This window comes from Balaenoptera physalus (genome assembly GCF_965194825.1).
Source record: "Balaenoptera physalus genome assembly, chromosome: 21".
NCBI lineage: Eukaryota > Metazoa > Chordata > Mammalia > Artiodactyla > Balaenopteridae > Balaenoptera > Balaenoptera physalus.
Genome location: NC_138902.1, coordinates 8,195,258 through 8,222,120, shown reverse-complemented (window position 1 = coordinate 8,222,120; position 26,863 = coordinate 8,195,258). Strand labels below are relative to the sequence as shown.

The following is a 26,863-nucleotide window of genomic DNA, read 5'->3' as shown; positions in this document are numbered from 1 at the left end:
GCCCCTCTTTCTAAGCCGCTCACAATCTGATTACACCTCAACGTCCAACCTTACACCCCACCTCTGCGGCCCCTGGCCCCCCCCCTTCTCACTGTGATCTGCAAACACAAAGCTTCCCCTCCCTCTCTGGGTGGGGAAAGGGGTTCCTATTGCTTCTGACCCTGTCCTTCCTTTGGTGCATCTGGCCCTGCCTCATCCTCCAAGCCCAGACCAATTCCACATCTTCCCCCAAGCCACGTTTCCCCTCATCTAACCCCCATACCATCTCCTTGCTCATCCCTGTTTCACTTCAGCCAGTAATTAATGACTCAGTATTTAGCTGTTCTTTAACTATTCTCTCTGGCTGAAATGTAAGCTCCCTAAAGACAGAGTCTGCACTTTCACACTTCTGTGGCCTGGTTCCCATGGGGCTTACAGTATATAGCACCAGCTACGTAGTAGGTGCTTCATAAATAACTAGATACATAAATAAATAGCAAAGAATAAAATGGTAAATAATAATATAATTATAAATAAACGATTTAATACATAACTTGGTGGAAATCATTTGGACTTTTCTCTAATTTCTACCATGGGTCTTGGTAGAAGACCCATGGTAGAAATTATTATAATTGGGTCTTGTTTTTATCTGGTCTAATCTCAGATGTAATGATGATAATACAGAGATGTTCTTATCTCTGAGAAATATGATAGTATGTTAATTATATTAATAATAATAATAACGATTGCTCCAATTTATTGAGCCCTTACTCTGTGCTGGAAGCAGCAAAGTGTTTTGCAGGCACTATCTAGCTGACCTTTCAGGTAAGTGTTGTTAGAACCCCCATTTCACAGGTGAAACACAGAGAGGTTGTGACTTGTCCAAGGACACACAGCTAATATGCGTTAGAGCAAATGCTCAACAGCTGTAGCTCAGACCAGGCCTCATGCTTAAACGTCGCCTCGTTCCTGCCACAACTAGTATCCCTGCATCCCTACATCCCTGCGCACAGTCTCCAGGAGGGCAGCCTGAGGTGCGGACAATGAAGTAGCCACCAAAGGCCGGTGCAACCAGCCCAGCAAAAGAGGAGAACCTTCAGGTAAATATGGGGAATGAGCATAAACACTTATATCTGCTCCCGCCTGAAATACCAGAAATGTTACGTAAAGGAATAACAAAAGGGTCGCTCCCCAAAGACAGGGAGAGGAGGGGAAGCCACAGCATCAACAAGACACAACAACGAAGACCCAACACGGCCAAAATTAAATAAATAAAATAAATTAAAACAAATTATATCAGAAACGAAAGTACTTCTATTTAGAGACAGATTCACCAGTAAGGATACTGACAGCAACAGAGAAAAAACAAAACAAAACAAAACATTAAAAATTAGAGAGTACAAAACAATGAGAAAGACACAGCCCAGGTTCATTTAATACAGGGACAACTAGTCCTTAATACCTTACCTGTCTAGTAGAAATCACTACAATGCAACTTATTTTTACTGTGTATAATGTCACTCTAATTTATCTGGAAATGATTAAATTGTGTTCAGTATTTTCTTTTTAAGAAGCATGAACTCGCTAAATTTAAAAGTTTTTTCGTTAAAATGTTTATAACATAGAATCCTAAAATAGTTTTCTCCTGATAGTCTGCCTTCCTCTATATGTACAAGCAGTCATATGTGATGATCTGACTGGACCTGTTTAGAAAGAAAAGGCAACTTTGCCCAAGAAGCTACTTTGCATGAACCTGAGATGTGGTGGAAGAAGGAAAATCACTGGACTGACTGAAGCAGAGGAGTGATGATTAGGGATCAATGAAAATAGAACAGTAAACTGAGGGCCATGAATCCTGGCACAGCAAACAGGAGTAAATGAAAGTTTTCAGGAAAATAGTTATGTGGGATGCATATGAAGTCAACTACCCTTTGACAATGGTGCCCAAAACACAAAATGGGGAAAAGATAGTCTATTCAATAACTGGTGTTAGGAAAATTGATACCCACATGCGAAAGAATACCATAGGCAAAAATTAACTTGAAATGGATTAAGGACTTAAATGTAAGACCTGAAACCATAAAACTTCTAGAAGAAAACATAGGTGGTAAGCTATTTGACATAGGTCTTCGCCATATCTTTCTGGATTTGACACCAAAAGCACAGGCAATAAAAGTAAAATTAAACAAGTAGAACTACATCAAACTAAAAAGTTTCTGCACAGCAAAGGAAACAACCAACAAAATGAAAAGGCAACCTACAGAATGTGACAAAACATTTGCAAACTACCTATCAGATAAGGGATTAATATCCAAAGCATGCAAAGAACTCATATGCCTCAATAGCAAAATTAAAAAAAAAATTCAATTAAAAAGTGGGCAGAGGACCTGAATAGACAGTTCCCCAAAGAAGACATACAAATGACCAACGGATATATGAAAAGGTGCTCAACATCACTAATCATCAGGGAAATGCAAATCAAAACCACAATGAGATATGACCTCACTACCTACTATAATGTTTATTATGAAAAAAGACAAGAGATAACAAATCTTGGTGAGGATATGAACAAAGGGAACCCTTGTACACTGTTGGTGAGCATGTGAATTGGTGCAGTCACTATTGAAAACAGTATGGCGGTTACTCAAAAAGTTAAACATAGAACTACCAAATGATCCGGCAATCCCACTTCTGGATACATATCCAAAGGAAACGAAATCAGTATCCCAAAGAGATATCTGCATTCCCATGTTCACTGCAGCATTATGACAATAGCCAAGATAAGGAAACCTGTGTCCATCAATGAATGAAGAAAGAATATGTGGTATATATATTCAATGGAATATTATTTAGCTATAAAAAAGAAGGAAATCCTGTCATTTGTGACAACATGAATGAACTCGGAGGGCATTATGTTAAATGGAAAAAGTCAGACTGGGAAAGACAAATGCTACATGGTATCACTTACATGTGCAATCTTAAAAAAAAAAAAAAAATTGAACTAATAGAAACAGAATAGAAGGGTCCTTGCCAGGGTCTGGGAGATGAGGGAAACAGGAAAACGTTGGTCAAACGTACAAACTTTCAGTTTTAAGAAGAATATGAATAAGTTCTGAGGATCCAATGGACAACATGGTTACAGTAGTTAATAATACTGTCTTGTATACTTGAAATTTGCTGAAATAGACTTTAAGCATTCTCACCACCAAAAAAAACAAAAACAAAAACAAGGGTATGGGGGTAGAGGGGAACTATGTGAGGTGATGAAAATGTTAATTAACTTCATCAGGACCAGTATTTCCCAATGTCTAGGTGTACCAAATCAGTTTGTACACTTTAAATATATACAATTTTATTTGTCAATTATACCTCAAGAAAGCTGGGAAAATAAGAACTAAATAAATATTTAGTAAATGAAAAAAAGTTATGAGGTAGGTGTTTAGGAAATATTAATTAGGAAACACTGTACAGACAGGACTAGAGCAGACAAGTACTGCAAACAAGGAAGTAATCTCTCTCTTCTTCTATGGCAATAAACTAAGAGTACCCATGCCTGACAGCAATTCATCAGCAATGTCCCAAAATTCAGTTTCCCAAGAGAAAGAACAAACGAATAGGAGAGAAGAGATGCTACGTATATCCTCAGCCCATAGCTTTATCTGTTTTCAGGCTACAAACCAGTTTCTTACAGTCCCCTGGGAATAGGAACATGAACCTGCAGGAGGATAATACCTGCTTTAACATCTCTCTCTAAGCTCATCAACGATGTGCTAATAGTTCATATATTTAAGCCAGACACTCGTAACTCATTTTCAGTGGTGCAATTGTCTAATAAATTGTTTGAAACTTTAAAAAATCTTCAGTGTCCCATAAAAATGGAAGCCTTTTCACAATAATTGAAACCAGTAATGCAAAACAAATGTATTTCCTTGATAAATTTAGTTTTAAGTAAGCTTTAATTTATATGCTAAATTTTTTAACTTAGTTCAAGTTTTGGCAGAGACATGTTTATTTTCATTGTTGGCCTTCAAAACTCTAGCTTAGGAATAAGCATCTGCTTCTTTTCAATTGTCCGCATAAACTGGGTAAATTTCTTCAAGTTGCAAATGAGGGGTGAACATACACTGTATTGCTTCTGGAAAGGTTACAAAATTGCAGCACTTTTTGTGAATCCTTTATGAGAGATCTTATAGCATTACCCTTAAATCTTATCTAGGGTTCTTATATGTACTTATATTTAAGCTGTTTTCAAAGAACATAATACATTAGCATCTAGACCTTGTGCCCAAATATCCCTCTTTGGAGCACCTGTTGAATACTCTAATAAATTTTGAACTCCTCTCATTGCTTTATAGAGATTCACAAAACACATGGATCCTTTCTCTAAGATGAAAAACCTCCCAGAGGAAAAGCACAAACACAGCCTCAGCCCACCTATACTGGAGACCCTGTAAACAATCTGACAAATAATAACATACAGTGCGTATTTCTCCAGCTACAGCCTTTGGAGGAAATCAATAAAACTTTCAGAAAATTAAAGTTAGAGCTCTTGAAACACTGTAGGAGGTAACATTCATCCTTTGCAAATACCTAAAGAAAACTGACTTCTGAGACAATCCAATCCCTATTATAAAATACTCTTCCTTCACCAGTAATGGCAACACTGGTAAAGGCACTGCTAAGCATGTTTGCACCCATCTGAACCAAGCAGGCATAGAATCTAGGTAACAACGCCCACTGACTATTAATATGATTGAAACTATCTGTGAATTGGGACTCAGTTGATATTAAGATGTAAAACCCCTGAAAATCTACAAGAGCATTTTCTTCTGGGGTGTTTTATTTCATCGGTTTCTTTTTCAGTCTACCTTTTAAGGTATTACCCAATCGCCATGTTATGTATGGTATCTAGCCATGGTACTGATGTTCATGATTCCATGAAGTGGCATCTTTGCTTTACAAAGTATCAGGGTTATAACAGAGAGAGTGGTGAAGGACTAAGAAACATACTTTAATAGAGCCAGTTAACTTGCTGGACACCAACATCCAGTCAGGAGCCTCAAGTGAAATCTCTGCCCAAAGGTTTCAATTGCTAAATATCAAGGGAATAAAACCAAGGCCCAATCACAGAGTAGCAAATACCAGAGGCCTGGGAAAATCCCAAGAGAATAGCTTCAATGGCAGTGATTCTCAAATGTTCAAGGTACAGAAGAATCACCTGGTGAATGTGTAAAAACAGTTTCTGAGGCCGATCCTCTGAGATTTTAATTCAGCAGGTCAGGCGAGGTCCATGAATTTATAGTTCTAACACGGCTGGCGGAACCAGAGCTGCTGCTCTGAGGAACACACTTTGAGAACCACTGCCCCACCACTATTAAATCAGAGTCGGCAGTCTTGGAAAATGCAAGGTGATTTGCATGTTCATTCAAGTTTGAGAATCACTGCTTTAGGAAATGAGGCAACAGGTTTGTTTGGTGTTTTCCCTCCTCCTGTGATATCAGGATAGGGAGATGGTGAAAAGAGATGTTTTCAAAAGAAAGTAAGTGCTTAAATCACACTCTTTGTCATGAAACAAACCTATCTGGCCACCTTGCTCACCTTCCTCAATGAAGCATCACTCACTCCTTCCTTTAGCCACCTCTCCATCCTCACTGTACCTTACCTAGGGCTCACGAGGAGACAGAGGTCCCATATGAACTTCAGATCTACATGTTATAGATTTCCCGGGAAAATCTAGAATTCATGTAATTTTTTTTCTAGTCAATAAAAATTACACTGGCATTAAACAAAGAATCAAGTTTGAATTACATACGTTTAGAAAACTTTTCATGTAAATAACTTCACAAGAAATTCACAGAAAAATATGTTTTTAGACTGATTGGCAACAGGGCCACGACAAGAGCAAGAAATGTCAACAGAGTGGCCTCCTGTGGTCACCCATGTCTCAGAGATGGAGGAAGGAAAGAGAGCCTCTTGACTGATTTGCACTGTATGTAATTTTACATTACATGTAATTACGTGGACTAAACCAAGTGTAACACAGAAGACTAAACATGCTATCATTCCATGTGATGAGCCTCTACAAAGAGGAAAAAACAGAAGATGTGAAAAAAAACACTTTTTTTCTACTTTAATTCTGTACCTATATGAGATGATGAATGGTCACTAAACTTACTGTGATAATCATTTCATGATGTATGTAAGTCAAAGCACTACGCTATATACCTTAAACTTTTACACTGCTCTATGTCAATTATATCTCAGTAAAACCGGAAGGAAAAAAAAAGTGGAAGATGTGAATATATCAAGCCTTGGCAATGGGAAAGGCCTAAGTCCACGTGACTAATTACACCTTCTTCTTGCTGATTCATGCTATTGTAGATTCAGCAGCTCCAGCAGCGAAACAGCTTATCTGTTAACAAGCTACAGAAAGAAGAGCCCCAAGTCCCATCACCCACTGCAGAAATGTGATTTGAACTGGCAAACATCTCCCAATCCACCACAATAACCCCTTGCCTCGCTTACCTGAAACATTCACACATACCACTTCTCCCCAATTATTTCCATAATCAGTGAGCCTATTGCTGATCTAAAACCTGACACATACATGAGTAGATTCCAGGTCTGTTAAGTACCAGGAGCAAAGGAGGACACAGAAAAACACCGCATTTAGTCTCATTTTCTCTGAGAAATTCAGTGCACTGCAACACAGCACTGGACTGAGAACACGGAACCAAGGTTCTAACACCAGTTTTGCTACCAGATACCTTGAAGCAAGTCACTTGGCCTCTTTCATTTCATTTCTTTCGAAATTAGACTACATTATCATTCAGATATTTCCATATCTAGGAGTCTGTGATCATGCTGGGTATCCATGCTATTAGAAAGCCAAAGAAACAGCTACTCAGAAATACATGGAAAATAACCATCTTGGATGAGACTTAAGAGCTGCAGTGGCACTAGCTCCATACAAGGCATCCTAATCCCAGGTCAGAACTCGGTACTGCAGGCTGCCCAGAAACTGGGGCATATAATAAGGTTTATTCATATGAGCATCCTTCCTAACTTATTCAACCAGAAGTCTTTCATGAATACCACCCAGATGCTGAAATGAGGATCGCCATCCTTAGGTATCAGGGATTAAAGTATGATCCAAAGAGTTCAAGTTGCCTCCAAAATGTCTGCAACTGCATGGAAGTTGAAGGCCTCACTCACCTCATTCCCACCACATCCTGCAAATCCTTTTCTTAGAAGGAAATCAGAAACACTCTTTTTTGAAGACAGACGGGTAATCCATGTACAACCATCTATGAGACTGCCTGCATGGGGCCTCCTTCTTTGAAGACTACAGAGATTTTAGATTAAAAAAAGCATCTATGTCAACTCTGTCTAGATGGTGTGTTCAAAGGGAAGACTCAAAGCAGCAAACTAGAGGGAACTTTTTGTTTACTTATTTCTAAAAAGCCAAACAAACCCTCTAGGAATGGTTATCTGTCACTTCCTTTCTCAGCACCCACTGTTCCTTCTTCCGGCTGCAGTCACAATTTTTATTTGCAAACCATGACTACCGCCCTCAGTGGACCCATGTCTTCAGTCCCAGGGTTCCTTTTCCTCTAAGAATTTTATGATCTGCATGAATCACTTTGCATAGATAACTAAAATTGATCATTAAAATCTGAAATTAAAAAAAAAAAAAAAAGAGCATGCAACACCCTGTTCTTATTTTGCTTCAAGGATACTCCTACTGAGCTCATGGAGTTGAAAGCTGCAAAAACTTGAAGGATCCTCCTCTCAGGTTGAAAGACTAGGACATGAAGTACCCAAGTATGCCACACAGACTTCAAGAAAAGGAATACAGCCAGATCTTCCATCTAAGTATCAGGAAGAAATCGGAGGTAGGGAAAAGAATTGGGGTAGCTCAGCAGTAGCCTTTTTCTTAACGTCAGAACCCTGATTTTTATTCCGAAACGAGACTATAAAACAACATTTCCCAGACATTCTCGCATGGAGGTGTAATCATGTGACTGTGTCTGGGCCAATGACCTGCAAGAACAAGTGTTACGCTGGCTTCCAAAAGGCTCTGGAAAAAGTCCAACTTAATGAAATGAAAATGTCTGATTAGACCTTGACTTGTCCTGACAACTCTGGTCACAGGGAAAGCAGTCTTATTGACTCATCATGTCATTTCGGTCAACTATTAATGCAAGGAGTATCATGAGGAAGAAAGAACTGCTTGCAAATGTACAAAATAAGCAACAAATACCCCTGTCGACAGTATTAAATTATTTATCAATCACACACTACAGGTTATATCACAGTAATTACAGTGATGGAGGCCACTGGGTCCTCACCAACAAAAAGACTGGTTCTTCCACTTTTAGGACAGTTATTTAGAGCAGGGGTCCCCAACCCCCCAGGAACCTGGCCGCACAGCAAGAGGTGAGTGGCGGGGAGCGAGCGAAGCTTCATCTGCCGCTTCCCATCACTCACATTACCACCTCAACCATACCCCCAACCCCCCGTCCGTGGAAAAACTGTCTTCCACGAAACTGGTCCCTGGTGCCAAAAAGGTTAAGGACCGCTGATCTAGAGGACTACAGGGCACTCAGCGTTTATCAGGAGTCTGTGCTTTCATAGAATCTACTCTTCAGTAAGTCTACAAATCTTTTATCCTTGGCCCTAAAAGCCAAAATCAGGGTTGTACTTTATTATAATCAAGCTGTTTAGGAATTTCTGGTGAAAATAAAAGTTTACACTCATATTAAAAGTGAATAAATGTTTCGAATCTACCTTTCATCTTTGGTTAATACGTTTCTTGCTAAACAAGCCAAATTCATAAAGGAAAAGACAGGTTACCTCATAACACTTTCTTTTCAACTAAAGCAGTAAAGACCCACACTAACACTGCATTTTTTTACTTCCAAGTTCTATACATCAGGCTTCTCACAGAAACTTTCACTTCAGCCACTGGAATACCTTGCAAGAGGCAGGCACTCAAGAAATATTTGTTAAGGTGACTTGAACATAGTAACACATTAGGTGAACATTATAGGAAGTTAGCCGAAGGGCTCTTCACTGAGAAGAAAACAGCTTTTTACCATGTTCTTTATTGCTAAGTGAAAGGATATATATATATATAGCCCTGTTCGCTCAAAATGTACCCTCTCCACATCACTGACATCCTGTACATGGCCATAAATCACAACTGGTCCTTGTCATGAGAAAAACTGTGTGTCAACTTGAGTTTGTCTGCCTTAAAAGACAGGTGCAAGGGTAAAATCAAACATATTTAAGTGCTTGGGAAAGAAACACTGCTCTACAGAAGCAAGGGACTATTAGGGGCAGGAATTATAAACATATACACCTTTTATCGCAATAGACTCCAGACAGGAAATCAGGATGAGACTGGTCTATCCTGGCATTCATTTCATAGAGTTTAGTTTTGTCTGATGAATATTTAAACCCAAAGCACTGCAGTGGTAGTGCCAATATCTGTCATATTTTCAGTTGCATCTCCTTTCTGGACTAGGAGCGCCCCTAACTATTCATAAGCCTTAAAATCCTAATTACTGGGGAGACCAGCGGCAGACTGGAGTGACACGAAATTAAGGTTGACTTTTAAGAAAACAGGCACATGTCTTGTACTGCTCTATTAGATACACTTTGGCATTTTGCAGAGCCCAAATGAATTACAGAAGAGACACAGGTACTGTTAATACATCACATGCCTTCTAAAAATTCTGGAAGACGTGGGGAGTCCCACATCATTTCTTTGGGACTAGAGACGTTGCCAAGGACTAAAACTGATGATGCCTAGAAGGAGAACCCTCCAAAACTAACTCCTCTGCTTTGCTGACCCAAAGGAAGCCAAAGGAAAGAGACTCTCTCGCTCCAAGTAACTCCCTAACTAACACTGTTTAGAAAAAACAAGTATTTTCAAGATGGTTCAGAGTTGGAGGATAGCAGGTAGAGAGTAGAAACTGACTTGGATTTGATTATGGGGTCATGAGAAAGGATCAGAAATGTTCATTTTTAGTTACTACTGAAGTTTTTATAAAATCCCAAGACATTCACTAGAAGTTTACTAATTAAGACACGTAACCCACACACAACTAGACTACAAATACTTATAATACATGTTTTTGGTTTTTGTTTTTTGAGAAAGAAATCTCAACTACCAAAGGTTCACCAGCTGCAGGACTTCAAAGGCAGTAATAGGAGCAATGGTCTCCAATGACTCAATTTGGAAAGAAAAATCTCTCACACAACCCACCCATTAGACAAGATGACATATACATCTACTTCAGGACACCTTACGTTTTGGATGAATAGCCTTGAATTTACTTCACAGCCAATAGCTTGCCAGAGAAAACTTAGAGTTGGATCCTATTACTTAATACACTAAATCCACAGCTCAAAGTCCATCTCACTGGATAACTGAATATAACTAGCGATGGGAATTAAAACTGAGGATGCTAGCAGCCCTGGTTTCACTGTTATTATTTGTACTGTGTGAAATGATTTTTTTTTTAATGTCTGAAACATTTATATTAACATATTTCCATACATATTTCCATACAAATACAAGATTTTTAGAAATTTCATGTAATGTCTGAAACATTTATATTAACATATTTCCATACAAATAACCCAATGAAAGTTTAGTATTAGTTGTTTTGTTTGTTTTTTTATACTGCAGGTTCTTATTAGGCATCAATTTTATACACATCAGTGTATACATGTCAATCCCAACTGCCCAATTCAGCACACCACCATCCCCACCTCACCGCAGTTTTCCCCCCTTGGTGTCCATATGTCCATTCTCTACATCTGTGTCTCAACTTCTGCCCTGCACACTGGCTCATCTGTACCATTTTTCTAGGTTCCACATACATGCATTAATATATGATATTTGTTTTTCTCTTTCTGACTTACTTCACTCTGTATGACAGCCTCTAGATCCATCCACGTCTCAACAAATGACTCAATTTCGTTCCTTTTTATGGCTGAGTAATATTCCATTGTATATATGTACCACAACTTCTTTATCCATTCGTCTGTTGATGGGCATTTAGGTTACTTCCATGACCTGGCTATTGTAAATAGTGCTGCAATGAACATTCAGGTGCATGTGTCTTTTTGAATTACGGTTTTCTCTGGGTATATGCCCAGTAGTGGGATTGCTGGGTCATATGGTAATTCTATTTTTAGTTTTTTAAGGAACCTCCATATTGTTCTCCATAGTGGCTGTATCAATTTACATTCCCACCAACAGTGCAAGAGGGTTCCCTTTTCTCCATACCCTCTCCAGAATTTGTTGTTTGTAGATTTTCTGATGATGCCCATTCTTACAGGAGTGAGGTGATACCTCATTGTAGTTCTGATTTGCATTTCTCTAATAATTAGTGATGTTGAGCATCTTTTCATGTGCTTCGTGGCCGTCTGTATGTTTTCTTTGGAGAAATGTCTATTGAGGTCTTCTGCCCATTTTTGGATTGGGGTGTTTGTTTCTTTGATATTGAGCTGAATGAGCTGTTTATATATTTTGGAGATTAATCCTTTGTCCGTTGATTCGTTTGCAAATATTTTCTCCCATTCTGAGGGTTGTCTTTTCGTCTTGTTTATGGTTTCCTTTGCTGTGCAAAAGCTCTGAAGTTTCATTAGGTCCCACTTGTTTATTTTTGTTTTTATTTCCATTACTCTAGGAGGTGGATCAAAAAAGATCTTGCTGTGATTTATGTCAAAGAGTGTTCTTCCTATGTTTTCCTCTAAGAGTTTTATAGTGTCCAGTCTTATATTTAGGTCTCTAATCCATTTTGAATTTATTTTTGTGTATGGTGTTAGGGAGTATTCTAATTTCATTCTTTTACATGTAGCTGTCCAGTTTTCCCAGCACCACTTATTGAAGAGACTGTCTTTTCTCCATTGTATATCTTTGCCTCCTTTGTCATAGATTAGTTGACCACAGGTGCGTGGGTTAATCTCTGGGCTTTCTATCTTGTTCCATTGATCTATGTTTCTGTTTTTGTGCCAGTACCATATTGTCTTGATTACTGTAGCTTTGTAGTATAGTCTGAAATCAGGGAGTCTGATTCCTCCAGCTCCATTTTTTTGCCTCAAGACTGCTTTGGCTATTCGGGGTCTTTTGTGTCTCCATACAAATTTTAAGATGATTTGTTCCAGCTCTGTAAAAAATGCCATTGGTAATTTGATAGGGATTGCATTGAATCTGTAGAATCTTTGGGTAGTATACTCATTTTCACAATGTTGATTCTTCCAATCCAAGAACATGGTATATCTCTCCATCTGTTGGTATCATCTTTAATTTCTTTCATCAGTGTCTTATAGTTTTCTGCATACAGGTCTTTTGTCTCCCTAGGTAGGTTTATTCCTAGGTATTTTATTCTTTTTGTTGCAATGGTAAATGGGAGTGTTTCCATAATTTCTCTTTCAGATTTTTCATCATTAGTGTATAGGAATGCAAGAGATTTCTGTGCATTCATTTTGTATCCTGCAACTTTACCATATTCATTAATTAGCTCTAGCAGTTTTCTGGTGGCAGTTTTAGGATTCTCTATGTATAGTATCATGTCATCCGCAAACAGTGACAGTTTTACTTCCTCTTTTCCAATTTGTATTCCTTTTATTTCTTTTTCTTCTCTGATTGCCGTGGCTAGGACTTCCAGAACTATGTTGAATAATAGTGGTGAGAGTGGACATCCTTGTTTCTTTCCTGATCTTAGAGGAAATGCTTTCAGTTTTTCACCGTTGAGAATGATGTTTGCTGTGGGTTTGTCGTATATGGCCTTTATTATGTTGAGGTAGGTTCCCTCTATGCCCACTTTCTGGAGAGTTTTTATCAGAAATGGGTGTTGAATTTTGTCAAAAGCTTTTTCTGCATCTATTGAGATGATCATATGGTTTTTATTCTTCAATTTGTTAATATGGTGTATCACATTGATTGATTTGCGTATATTGAAGAATCCTTGCATCCCTGGGATAAATCCCACTTGATCGTGGTGTATGATCCTTTTAATGTGTTGTTGGATTCTGTTTGCTAGTATTTTGTTGAGGATTTTTGCATCTATATTCATCTGTGATAGTGGTCTGTAATTTTCTTTTTTTGTAGTGTCTTTGTCTGGTTTTGGTATCAGGGTGATGGTGGCCTCATAGAATGAGTTTGGGAGTGTTCCTTCCTCTGCAATTTTTTGGAAGAGTTTGAGAAGGATGGGTGTTAGCTCTTCTCTAAATGTTTGATAGAATTCACCTGTGAAGCCATCTGGTCCTGGACTTTTGTTTGTTGGAAGATTTTTAATCACAGTTTCAATTTCATTACTTGTGATTGGTCTGTTCATATTTTCTGTTTCTTCCTGATTCAGTCTTGGAAGGTTATACCTTTCTAAGAATTTGTCCATTTCTTCCAGGTTGTCCATTTTATTGGCATAAAGTGGCTTGTAGTAGTCTGTTAGGATGCTTTGTATTTCTGCGGTGTCTGTTGTAACTTCTCCTTTTTCATTTCTGATTTTATTGATTTGAGTCCTCTCCCTCTTTTTCTTGATGAGTCTGGCTAATGGCTTATCAATTTTGTTTATCTTCTCAAAGAACCAACTTTTAGTTTTATTGATCTTTGCTATTGTTTTCTTTGTTTCTATTTCATTTATTTCTGCTCTGATCTTCATGATTTCTTTCCTTCTGCTAACTTTGGGTTTTGTTTGTTCTTCTTTCTCTAGTTTCTTTAGGTGTAAGGTTAGATTGTTTACTTGAGATTTTTCTTGTTTCCTTAGGTAGGCTTGTATAGCTATAAACTTCCCTCTTAGAACCGCTTTTGCTGCATCCCATAGGTTTTGGGTCGTCGTGTTTTCATTGTCATTTGTCTCTAGGTATTTTTTTATTTCCTCTTTGATTTCTTCAGTGATCTCTTGGTTATTTAGTAACGTATTGTTTAGCCTCCATGTGTTTGTCTTTTTTACGTTTTTTTCCCTGTAATTCATTTCTAATCTCATAGCGTTGTGGTCAGAAAAGATGCTTGGTATGATTTCAATTTTCTTAAATTTACTGAGGCTTGATTTGTGACCCAAGATGTGATCTATCCTGGAGAATGTTCCGTGCGCACTTGAGAAGAACGTGTAATCTGCTGTTTTTGGATGGAATGTCCTATATATATCAATTAAATCTATCTGGTCTATTGTGTCATTTAAAGCTTCTGTTTCCTTATTTATTTTCATTTTGGATGATCTGTCCATTGGTGTAAGTGAAGTGTTAAAGTCCCCCACTATTATTGTGTTACTGTCGATTTCCTCTTTTATAGCTGTTAGCAGTTGCCTTATGTATTGAGGTGCTCCTATGTTGGATGCATAAATATTTATAATTGTTATATCTTCTTCTTGGATTGATCCCTGGATCATTATGTAGTGTCCTTCCTTGTCTCTTGTAACATTCTTTATTTTAAAGTCTATTTTATCTGATATGAGTATAGCTACTCCAGCTTTCTTTTGATTTCCATTTGCATGGAATATCTTTTTCCATCCCCTAACTTTCAGTCTGTATGTGTCCCTAGGTCTGAAGTGGGTCTCTTGTAGACAGCATATATATGGGTCTTGTTTTTGTATCCATTCAGCAAGCCTGTGTCTTTTGGTTGGGGCATTTAATCCATTCACGTTTAAGGTAATTATCGATATGTATGTTCCTATGACCATTTTCTTAATTGTTTTGGGTTTGTTTTTGTAGGTCCTTTTCTTCTCTTGTGTTTCCCACTTAGAGAAGTTCCTTTAGCATTTGTTGTAGAGCTGGTTTGGTGGTGCTGAATTCTCTTAGCTTTTGCTTGTCTGTAAAGCTTTTGATTTCTCCATCAAATCTAAATGAGATCCTTGCCAGGTAGAGTAATCTTGGTTGTAGGTTCTTCCCTTTCATCACTTTAAGTATATCATGCCACTCCCTTCTGGCTTGCAGAGTTTCTGCTGAGAAATCAGCTGTTAACCTTATGGGAGTTCCCTTGTATGTTATTTTTCGTTTTTCCCTTGCTGCTTTCAATAATTTTTCTTTGTCTTTAATTTTTGCCACTTTGATTACTATGTGTCTCGGCGTGTTTCTCCTTGGGTTTATTCTGTATGGGACTCTCTGCGCTTCCTGGACTTGGGTGGCTATTTCCTTTCCCATGTTAGGGAAGTTTTCGACTATAATCTCTTCAAATATTTTCTCTGGTCCTTTCTCTCTCTCTTCTCCTTCTGGGACCCCTATAATGCGAATGTTGTTGCGTTTCATGTTGTCCCAGAGGTCTCTTAGGCTGTCTTCATTTCTTTTCATTCTTTTTTCTTTAGTCTGTTCCGCAGCAGTGACTTCCACCATTCTGTCTTCCAGGTCACTTATCCGTTCTTCTGCCTCAGTTATTCTGCTGTTGATTCCTTCTAGTGTAGTTTTCATTTCAGTTATTGTATTGGTCATATCTGTTTGTTTGTTCTTTAATTCTTCTAGGTCTTTGTTTATCATTTCTTGCATCTTCTCAATCTTTGCCTCCATTCTTATTCCGAGGTCCTGGATCATCTTCACTATCATTATTCTGAATTCTTTCTCTGGAATGTTGCCTATCTCCACTTCATTTAGTTGTTTTTCTGGGGTTTTTTCTTGTTCCTTCATCTGGTACATAGCCCTCTGCCTTTTCATCTTCTCTATCGTTCTGTAACTGTGGTTTTTGGTCCACAGGCTGCAGGATTGTAGTTTTTCTTGCTTCTGTTGTCTGCCCTCTGGTGGTTGAGGCTATCTAAGAGGCTTGATGGGAGGCTCTAGTCTGAAATGATTTTCATACTGGCAAGTATGGGATCTCTGAAACGGTGCACTCTTCCTGTCTACCATGGTACATACGATTATTTGCCCATGCACGCTCTGAGGGGCAATGTGGTACAATGAAAGGAGCCCTGAGCTTGAGTCAAAACCAGTTCTAGTGCCAGCTCTGCCACTATCTGGCTGACGACCTTGGACCACACTTTACGTCTAAGTTTACTCATTAATTTATTTAATAACCTTGATTTGATCACAGACCTAAAAGAACACAACATTGCTCAGCTGTAAAAGGGGGGAAACTAGACCTAGTTTATAGAACTGGTATTAGATTTAAATGAGATAATGGGTGTACCTTGCATCCAAGACACATTGGTGCTGGTCTTCTTCTACCGCAACTATCAGGCACTGTGTTCAGTCTGAAACACCATTGCAGAGAGCACACTGGAAGCCCTCATCACGTTTGTCATCACTGGGTAAAGCCTCTTGCCTCTTAGTCTGTAAAATCCATGAAAGCCAGGATTTTCTTCTTTCTAATACACAGACACATCCTCTGAACCTGCATGTGCCTCAGCACCTAGAAAGCACTTAATAAATAATTGTTGAATGAATAAATTCTCTTTTATTCCTTAAAATAACTCTGGATCAACTAATATTTTTACCATTTTACAGTGAGGAGGCTGAATAATGAGATAAACTGTCTATAAAATCAGGTGATAAGTCCCCTCCAATTCCACAATGCTATCTATAGTATTTATATTTTCCAATAGTTCATCATTATATCATTCTTCCTAAATAATTGCTGCTTACTCACATTTATTGGTTATTGCTTAAATAATAGCAAGAGTCTCAAACTATAAAATCTACTCCTATCTTTAAGGAAAATAAAATATTTGAACTATAAAAAAAATCATTTGTTTCTAAGAAAATTTTATTCTCACATCTACACACAAACTATCTAATGAGGTTATTCTTAAGAAACTCTTCCAAGTAATTTTCCCAACCTAAACTTCCATATACTTTTCCCCAAATAAGAAGTAAAATAAACAATCAGTCAAGAGTGATATTAAAACCATGGGGGCAATCCTGTCCCTAAAACATTTCTTCACCAAAATTTGGATTCTTTCACTTTAAGAGCAGCAAGATCATCTTTTTTACTATCTTTTAGAAGATAACTGTAGCTTCCCTAGTCTGGGGCCCTAAATGAGAAAGACCTGGGTTAGATGCATCCAATGTCACAGGGTCTCGTGGCTCTGAATCAGTATTTTCACACACTCCCAATCATAAATGCCCCAGAGACCTCCTATTCCCAAAACTGACACTGCTGTATCTCAAGTTCAGCTTTACAGAATGATGGCCTCCTCCAAGGCCTTCCTTAGAAAACGTATTCCCAAATTTGCCATCTCACCTCACGCTTCCTTCTCCAAAAGCAGCCTACTCTTTACCACTTATAAGTCTTCTCCTCTAAAGGGCTGAATGTCTATTGGGGCACTCAGCAGATATTACACTCTACTCCATCAAAAGGATCTCATAAATTTGTTTTAATTTAGTAATTAACATTCCTCTAGACTCGCAGACGTGTTGAGGGCAAAGTCATAACGCTTTCAATGGCAAAATCAAAATGTAAGCCCAGGTCAGACTTCACATCTAATGCTGTTGCTGGCAGACCCAGTGATTTTGAGACCGAGCCAGATGATTTTATAATTAAGGCATCACCACTGCTGTGCAGGGAATTTCTCTTTCATTACACCTCAGCTCCCTCCCACCTCAAAACGCTGCGTAGAGTTCTAACGTACTCTGAAACCACAGCAACTTATGACAGAGCAGCCATCATGATGACCTGTAAGTCATCAAGATACATATCAACCACTGGCTATGTTATTAATACTTGAAGTATCAAATTTGCTAAGGAAGCAAAAAGGAGCTTCATTCTTCCTCAAGGGGAATCAGAAACCAGTATGTTCAAGAGAGGATTTCCACAGGAAAACCGCCCCTGCCTCAGACAGCACCTACCATAAACATGTTTATGGGCAAACACAGTATCAGAAAAACATGCTGTGAGTCTTAGAAACAGCATATGCCTCATTTCATAGGGGCTGCTATGGTGCTAGGCATTGTTTTTTGTTTTTTGCGTTTTTTTACTGCATTTCAGAGAAATAACCGTAAAATGAAGGTCTATAACCAGCATATAACACAATAAACAACAGCAGCAACTTCTGCACCCTTTTTGTGAATGGTTTCCCTATGCTTTAATTGAAAATGTAAATTTTAATATGCTTTGTGTTTTCTCTCAAAAGAGTTTGGGACCAATTCTATTCTAAGACTTCTATATTTACCATCTCCATCCAAGGTCCAAAGAGTACAGAATTTACAAATGAAGGACACCCCCTACACACACACACACAAGTCAGTAATAGAGGAGCTATGATAACAAAATTCCTGAATGACAGAAAGAAACACAGAGGACAGTGGCTTGAAACAGCAAAGGTGGTCACCACAAGCTTTGTCCTAGAGTTCAGCTCAGGTCTTTCTGAAAGCCTGCACCAAAAATTCACAAAAACAAGAAGCAGTCACACAGTTCACATAACTTTCCTGAACTTAAATATGTAATAGATCTGGGTAACTGTCCAACCTAGGTTGTATCTTCAGGGAATCTCAAACTCTCATAAAAAACCAAGGTTTCTGGCTCAAGAAAAGGCTTAAAGTTAGAGATGAGCATTGTTAAATCACTGGTTCCTATTCACATTTCAACCCTTGAAATAACGTTTCACTACTTGTCTCGGTCACCAGCGACTCTAGTCTGTCTTGAGAAAGCTCACACGCCTCCCTGGACTCAGCCATCTCCTTCTCACCGACAGGTCAGGTCCAGTACAACCAAAGCTTAATTCACTTTAAAAGATATGTGAACTATTATTCAAGGACAGTAGCTGTCTGTTCACAGAAGCTTCATCCACATCAAGGCAGCTGAGTTTGTGAGCTTGATTTCTGTATTCTTCTTTCATTCTGTCAAAATTCAAGTTTACAGATATTTCTACTCTCAGTCTATTCTTTAATAAATGTCCCGCTCAGTGTAAGACAGGACTCAGAGTTTCAATGACATAACTGTATATCTTCCCAAGAAAACTGTTTATGTACCTTTTCATAAATGTTTTAACTTTCTCACCTAGAATATAAAATCCTTGAAGAAAATAATGTCTGTCTTCTATAGTTTAGCAAGATACATGCTCAACACAATTTCCAAATCACCCTTAGTACCAATTTTAACCATGAAGAACACTGAAAATTCTACTGTAAATTATCAAATATATGGAAGCAAATATATAAATGAAATTCTTCTGTAATTTAGTACAAAGACTAGAGATACAAATATAGGATAATTTCTCAAATGAGTTTCAACTACTTAATTTGCTACTTTAAAGCATATTCACAAACAATAGAAATAATCAATCTGAAGAACTGGATTCATCTCTATACACAAGGGACATTTTTATACAGTTTCTCCAAGAATTAGCCACACAAGCACAATAGGTACCATAAAGATTAAAAGAAAGTAACTGCATTAAAAATACTTCAGTTTATTAAAAGGAACGGTTCCTATTTTATATGTATACACATATATTTTTAGAGAAAAGAACACATCTATTTTTATTCTAATTTCCATGACTCACTCCCCACCCATTCACCGATGAGACAGATAACAGTTGATCCTATTTTTCACCTTTTAATTTATTCTACCTGGAGAAATAAAATTCATCACTGTCCTATGTTATTTTCCCTCCCCTTTGGACATTTATCCACTAAATAAACATCTACTACCCACTGCTGTTAAGCAGTGTGCTGGGTCCTGGGGCTCCATCCCAGTCTCCTCCGCTGGTTTCCCCTATTTGCCCCAATTTCTAAGCGCTGAAGTGTCCCAGGACTCAGCCCTGTCTCATTCTCAAGTCAGTCTACACATGCTCACTTGGTGGTCTCAGCTAGTCTCCTGGTCGAATTAGCATCTATCCTATGCTGACCACCCCCATATTTATCTATACTGCAGACCTCTTTCCTGGGCTCCAGTTTCACATACGGACTCACCAACTCATCCTCTGCCAATAGATGTTTTACAGATCTCGAACGTTTAACAGGCCCAACTAACTCCAGATCTTCTCCACCAAACCTCCTTGCAAAGGATGAAGTTGATGACAACCTCGTCCTTCTAGTTAGTTAGGCTGAAATCCTTGAAATCATCCTGACACCTCTTTCTGTCACACCCCACATCCAAGCTATCAAGAAACCTCTCTTGGAAGGCTGGCCAAGGAGACACTTTGACGTAAGCTTCTGCCCAATCCTGACGCCTCTGCCTCCCTCCCACTATGATGTTCCCAAGGGCACATGCTTACAAGTATTCTACACACTAAACCCTGTATGAGTCTACTTCCCAAATGATCCAAATGCTTCAAGTCTTCACTACAAACATCCATTACAATATTGTGCATAGAATAGCTTATCCCTACTAGAAATAAAACAAAGGATGATTTTAGCTGATCTATGTGTATTATCATAGAGTTATAGATTCAGAGATTAAGGATATTTCCTGTCTTCTTTACAAGGACACTGAATGCCTCATGCTGCCTTACTACTCTTTTTGTTTATCCTTCATGCAGCAATGAAAGGCTTTAAATAAATCTTATCCATTCAAGTCCACCTGGTATTTTTTCTTTCTCTTCCCTGAGGAGCATCTTTTTTCTATACTATCACTTCTGCATTACTTCAGTTATTCACTGCATTTAGTTGTTTATCTTATTTTTTCCACAAATATTCCTTCATAACAAGGAGGTGCTAAAAACCTCATTTCACAAGTAGGTATGAAAAAGAAATATCTTGACCACCTTTCCTAAAAAGAAATCTAAAGGTAGGTAATTTAGTACATAAGCCTTTAGGAAAGCATTAGAAGATAGTAAGACAAAGTCAAATATTAACAATTTACTGAACATAAGTTCTCATTACACAAAAAAGTATCTCTTCTTATAACTTCAAAATATTAATAGGGCAGCACAGCAAAATATCAAGTGTCAGATGCAGCTAGACTCCAAAATGTTATGTTTTTATTTTAGAAGTATGTTTTTTATTATTGCTGAAACGAGAATTTTAGAAAAAACTACCATCAGTTTCTTAACATATAATTTATTTGTAAAAGTCAACCAAAACAATCTGAATTCAATCATCAGCTCAGGAAGCAGATTCCATGACATTTTTATCCCCTAAATGCTAAACGACACAGGCAGCGATAAAATATGCAGAGAAAGACCCATGTCACAAAAGATGTGACAATTTTGATAAATGATGATAAATTGTAATGTAGAATAGCAGTTTGTAAGCTGTTTTCAAAAACATGTATTTTAATGATGATTTTTGCCAAATATCATTTTAGAGAGATATTTTGTAATAAAACCATTGACAAACAAGATTGGTACCTTATTATAAATTAGAACAGAAATGTATTTAAGTTTTCAGCAAACTTGTAATTTTGCTTTGAATGAGAATGCATTTTAGATCCAGTCAGTTCCTTACAATGTTAAACACAGTCATCATCTGACCCAGAAATCCCACTCCGAGGTATAAAACAGAAATTAAAACATACTTTCACACAAAGACTTGTACATGAATGTTCATACATGCAACATTATTCATAAAAGACAAGAAGTGCAAACAACCCAAATGTCCATCAAGTGACATATATATAATATCAATAGAACAGAATATTATTCAGCAATAAGAAGGAATAAAGTACTGATACATGCTACAATATGGATGAACCTTGAAAATATATTAAGGAAGCCAGTCACAAGAGGCTACATATCATTATATTTATATGAAATATAAATGCTATTTATATGAAATGCCCAGAATAGGCAAATCCATAGAAATAAGATGTAGATAAGTGGTTGCCTAGTGTTGAGAGTGTAGAGGGAATGGAAAATAATTGCTAATGGATATAGGGTTGCTTTTTGGGGTAATGAAATGTTCTAGAATTGTGCACGGTGATGGCTGCACAACTCTCTGGCTATACACAACCTCTGAATTGTACACTTTAAGTGGGTGAACTGTATGTGAACTACATCTCAAAAAAGCTATTTAAAATGCCAGTTAAAAAGGCCAGTCACGGGCTTTCCTGGTGGCGCAGTGGTATAGAATCCACTTGCCGATGCAGGGGACACGGGTTCGAGCCCTGGTCCAGGAAGATCTCACATGCTGCGGAGCAACTAAGCCCACGAGCCACAACTACTGAGCCCACGTGCCACAACTACTGAAGCCCACGCGCCTAGAGCCCACGCACCGCAATGAAGAGTAGTCCCCGCTCGCCGCAACTAGAGAAAGCCCACACACAGCAACAAAGACCCAACACAGCCAAAAATAAATAAATAAATTTACTTTTTAACAAAAGGGCCAGTCATGTTGTAGCTGTTTATAACTTGTATAGACCTTTCAAAGTCTAAATCCCTAATTATCAAAATATGTTTCTTACTGTCCACAAATCTCATTTCATTTCCTTACATAAAACCATCTGCCTATTCTACTATAAATACTACAAGTAGTGAAAGGAAGAAAGTGCTTCTAAAATTAAATCATGTTTTCAAAACAGATTTCTCCTTAATATATTTAATTTTAATGATTCGCATGTGAATTACCCACACTTTCCATTAGCTATGGTTAAATTTTCAATCTCAGATTAAGTATCCCCCAATACAAAAGCACATTAACAGGCCATTCCTCTCCCAACACAAGCTGTGTGGACTAAATTTTTAACGTATTAGCTTGAATTTTAAAAAGCAAAATTAAGGAGGCAGATCTGTAAGAAAAGCAAGCATATGAAGTCTCAGAATTTTAGAATGGAAAATATTTTCAAGATTGATCCTCTTCAGGACTACTGAAACTTTAATATCTAAGAACTAACCCCAGGAATTTGGTGATCTTCTCATACCACCTTACTTTTTAAATTTTTATTGGAGTATAATTGATTTACAATGTTGTGTTACTTTCTGCTATACATACCTTACTCTTTTGCCTTATTATTTATATTTACATTAAGTTGATTCCTTTCCTTTCTTTTTTTTTTTTTTTTTTAACTTAGCAATGTATGACACAACATCAGTGAACTTATGGGTTTGGTTAGCTATCTGTACTAGTCTAACAAACATTACAATAAATAAAATTTTAAATGGTGATGTGTCTATCACTTAAAAACATCTTGCACATGATCAGTACTACATATACCACACTTTGGGAAACACTGATCTAGTTTTAGCTTCTAATTTTATGGGTGAGAAAGTTGAACTTCCTGGTGACTCTCAAAACTCTGTGCACATCAGAATCTCCTGGAGGGTTTGTGTTAAAATAGAGAGTGCTGGGCTCTTCCCCAAGAGCGTAGGTCTGGGGTAAGGTCTGAGAACTTACGTTTCTAACAAATATCCAAGTGGTACTAATGCTGCTGGCCCAGGGACCGCCCTTCAAAAACCACTGACCAAAACCTACTAACCCCAAATTAGAGTCAGACCAGAATTTAAACTAGAACCCAATCTTCTCTTAGATGCTCTTATAATTATATGCTCTATCAAACATGTTTAATGTTGCTGAATTTTATTCACCTTTCACTTAATTTAACTCTTTTCAATAAAGGTGATTATTAAATACTAAAGATCAGGTTTATACATTTTTAAGACTTAAGAGTTGTTATAAAATAGTGATTAATAAAAATTTAAGGAAAAGAACATTACAATCACCTTTGAGGACCCTGAATCCCTTTTCTTGGTCACATACCCTCTGTTAGTCCTTTGAGATAAACATTATCTTCAAGTTTGTGTCTTATCATTCACTTGCTTTTCTTGTTAATTTTCTCATAGCTGTATCTCTAAATAATATATTGTTTAGGTTGTATGTTCTGACCTTTATACTATATCTTTTTATGCTAATTGTTTTTTTATTCAATATGATGTTTTTGAGATGTAGCCCTCGGTTTTTATCAGTAATTCATTGCTTTCATGGCGGGACAGTATTTCATCTACAAGAAAACAGCTCTAAAATTGTTGCCTTCTTTTTTCATTTTGAAAAAAATCAGAGGTAAAAAAGAAGTTGCAAAAATAGTACAAAGAAGTCCTATGCATGCTTCATCCAGTTTCCTCCAATGGTTACATCTTACCTAACTATATTACAGTATCAAAACCAGCAAACTGGTTTTCGGACAATGCTTGTGTATAGTTTCATGCCATTTTATTATATATGCAACTCGCAATTTTTAAGATCATTCTATTTTTTTTTTTTTTTTTTCCTCGCGGGCCGCCCAGGCCGCAAGACCAAGGGCCGCGGGGTCGGGCCGGCGCGCCGCCCCCGCCCCGCCTCAGGCCGCCCGCGCTCGGGCCGCAGCCCGGCGACGCGAGGTCGGTCCCACCCCGCCCCACCACGCCGTGGGCCCGGGGGTCGCTCACCTTCCGCGTCGCCCCAGACCACCATGCCCGGGCACGGCCGCCTCCTCTGGCCTCGCTGGCCCCGCCGCCGCCACACGGTGCCCTCGCCTGGGGCGGGGAGGTGGGCCGGGAAAGGACTCGCACCGCTGCGCCGCGGTCCACGCTCGCCTAACGCTCGCAGCGGCCGCCGTGAGCTCGTCCAGTGGCTGCCTTGTCCCTCCCCTCCGACGGGCGCGCGCGTCGCGGCTCCGCCCCGCCCCTCCCCCTGCGGCGGCCGGCGCGCTCCCAGGCTCCTCCCCGCCCTTCCGCACCCGCGGCGGCCGGGCTCGCACTCCGCTCCGCCCCGCGCAAGCACCCGCCTCGCGCCTAGCCTCGGGCAACCCCGAACCAAGGGCGCGGCGCCCCGCCCAGGCCCGACCGCGGGGGGTCAGCACCTCCGCTGCACGTGACCGTCTCGCTCGCCAGGGCGGAGAGGAGCGCGGCGCCGGCCCGCCTTCCGCATCCCGAGACCTGCGCGCCTCCCGCTGGGGTTGATGCGCTGTCCTCTTCTCTGCGAGTCCCCGCCGCGCGCTGCACTCCCCAGTCAGGGAGGACACTAGTTCAGGGACTGACCATGCTTAATCAAGATCATTCTATTGATATTAATGAATATCTGAGTTACTTCCTTTGTCCCCCCCCCCACCGCCAATTAAAGACAATGCTCCTACCTATTAGAAAAATGAAAATCCAAACACTGACAGCCCCAAATACTTGCAAGAATGTGAAGTAATAGGAACGCTCATTCATTGCTGGTGGGAATGCAAAATAGTACAGCCATTCTGGAAGAGAGTTTGGCAGTGTCTTACAAAACTAAACATACTCTTACTATACGATCCAGCAATCGGACTCCTTGGTATTTACACAAAGGAGTTGAAAAATCATGTGCACATAAAAAACCTGGACACAGATGTTTCATAGCAGCTTTATTCATAATTGCCAAAACTTGGAAGCCACCAAGATGCCCTTCGGTAGATGAATGGGTAAACAAACTGGTGCATCCAGATAATGGAATATTATTCAGCACTAAAAAGAAATAAGCCATCAACCCATGAAAAGATATGCAAGAACTTTAAATGCTTATTACTAAGTGAAAGAAGCCAATCTGAAAGGCTACATACTCTTTGATTCCAACTAAGGGATACCATAATTTAGGTGGATAATGTCATTAGTCAAAACCCATAGAACATACAACACCAAGCGTGAATCCTAATGTAAACTATGGACTTTGGGTGCTAATGAAGTGTAAATGTAGATTCATCAATTGTAACAAATATACTTCTCTGGTGAGTAGTTGATCATGGTGGAGGCTATACATATGTGGGAACAGGGGGTACATGGGAAATCTCTGTACCTTTAACTCAATTTTGTTGTGAACATAAAACTGCTCTAAAAAAATAAAGTCTACAGACTTTAAGCTATAAGATGAATAAGTTCTGAGGTTCTAATGTATAGCATGGTGACTAGTTGATAACACTGCAATGTATAACTAAAATTTGCTAAGAGAACTTAAAGGTTGACCCCAAAACATATACATATATATTTATATAGTCCTCTTTACCATAAATGTACGGCTGTGCTCCTGGCTTCTCTAATCTCTTCCAATCATCTATTTTTATTTCTGCTCAGTACCATGCTGTCTTAATTGGTAGAGTTTTATAATAGCGAGTCTTAATATCTAGTAGGTCAAAAATCCCCAATTCACTCTTCCATTTGCTGTTAAGAATCAGCTTGCATGTTCTATGTGGGGGAGGGAGGTGAAGGAAATTCATTTTAGTTTCATAAAATCTCTAAAACAATTTGGGGAGAATCACATCTTCTGTAGATTGAAATTTTCTGTTGAAATAAGATTTATTTCTCCATTCCTTTAGTTTTTCTTAAGTGTCTTTGTTCTATCATTTTCTCCATATAGTTGTTGCCTATTTTTGCTAGAGTTATTCCTAGGTGCTTTATAATTGTGGTAATATTATAAATGGTATCTCATTGCCCTTTCTAAATAGTTGTAGCAGAGTACAGAAATGCAATTGATTTTGTATATTGATTTTGTTTGCAGTATACTTGCTAACCACTTTTATTCATTTGAATACTTCATCTGTAGATTCTTTTGGTTTTTCTACAGGGACAAGATATCCTCAATGACTAGTGATAGCAGTTTCTTCTTCTCCAATGCTAAGAATTCTTCTTTTTCTTCCTGTGTAAGACTTCCTATATAATGCTGCAAAGAAGGATTATCTTATCTTGTTGGTGAAAGGTGTCTTATCTTGTTTCCAATATTAAAAAAGAATGTTTTCAATGTTTCACCATTAAATATCACATCTGCTGAATATTTATACCTTCTAATGATAGTCTGTTCATTTTGTATCATGAATAGATACTGAATGTTATGGAATGCATTTTCTACATCTCCTGAGATTAAAATTTTTTTTAATCAAGAATACATTGGGGGACAGATGGATTGAGAGTTTGGGGTTAGCAGATGCAAACTATTATATATAGGATGGATAAACAACAAGGTCCTACTATACAGCACAGGGAACTAAATTCAATATCCTGTGATAAACCATAATGGAAAAGGATGAGAAAGAATGCATATATATGTAACTGAGTCACTTTGCTGTACAGCAGAAACT

General features: G+C 38.5%; 1 protein-coding gene across 1 annotated transcript in view; it reads right to left on the bottom strand.

Annotated features, from left to right (window-relative positions):
• Positions 1–24,358, bottom strand: part of LOC309651482 (uncharacterized protein) — a 321,132-nt gene extending 296,774 nt beyond the window's left edge. The window contains exon 1 of the mRNA XM_082444300.1: positions 24,285–24,358. The gene's annotated coding sequence lies outside the window, so the exon portion shown is untranslated. The remainder of the gene's footprint in view (positions 1–24,284) is intronic.
• Positions 24,359–26,863: the final 2,505 nt, after the last annotated feature.